Source organism: Ictalurus furcatus, chromosome 22 (genome assembly GCF_023375685.1).
Source record: "Ictalurus furcatus strain D&B chromosome 22, Billie_1.0, whole genome shotgun sequence".
NCBI classification, from domain to species: Eukaryota; Metazoa; Chordata; class Actinopteri; order Siluriformes; family Ictaluridae; genus Ictalurus; species Ictalurus furcatus.
The window spans coordinates 17,281,514-17,282,478 of NC_071276.1; positions in this window are offsets into that span (position 1 = coordinate 17,281,514).

The following is a 965-nucleotide window of genomic DNA, read 5'->3' on the forward strand; positions in this document are numbered from 1 at the left end:
CTAACCCCCCCCCCCCCCCTTTGGGTTTTAATAAATATGCTTGACCTTTTTTTTTGAAGATTGAAGATCTGAAATTATTATTATTATTATTATTAGTAGTAGTAGTAGTAGTAAGTAGTAGTAGTGGTGGTGGTGGTGGTAGTAGTAGTGGGTGTGATGTGGTTATTATTATTATTGTTGTTGTTGTTGTTGTTATAGTTGTAATTATTGTTGCTGTTGTTGTTGTTGTTGTTGTTGTTGTTGTCCTTGCTGGGAAAAAAAACACTGTACAAACCCTCATAGAATTTATAATAACTTTAATGGAAAATGTAATAGTCCATGTGGGTCTCTGTAATTTGTTACCTTCTGTTGGTGGCATGTTACATCTGGCATCTAGTGGATACCATTAAGGACCAATAATGATAATGGTTTTAATGGTTAGCTGATGGTTTGTAATGGTATTTGTAGTGGAAACAATTAGAATTTCTGGGATGGTTTATATTGTTTTTTTCAGGTGTTGCTGCTGTAGTTGTAGTAATAATGATAATTATATATATATATATATATATATATATATATAAAATACAGTATTATTATTAGTAGTAGTAGTTAATTAGCAATAATAATAATAATAAATATATACTCTACTAACAAATACATTATATATTATTATTATTATTATTACTAATGAACTACTATTAGTACTACTACTACTAATAATAATAAGGTATTTATTATTATTATTATATTATTATAAGTATATATATATAAAGTCATCTTTATTTTTATTTTTCCACGTTAAGGGCTTTTATACTTATGGAAGGCTACAAATGGATGACTTTTGATTTTGAGACACCCTGAAAAATCAGAAATACATAACTGTGACCTTCCCTTGACCCCATTAGTTGCTGTGGAACACCAGGCAGGAAGTAAATAAACAGTTTTACTAAGATAACGCGTGTACACACGCTCTCTAATTTTACTGA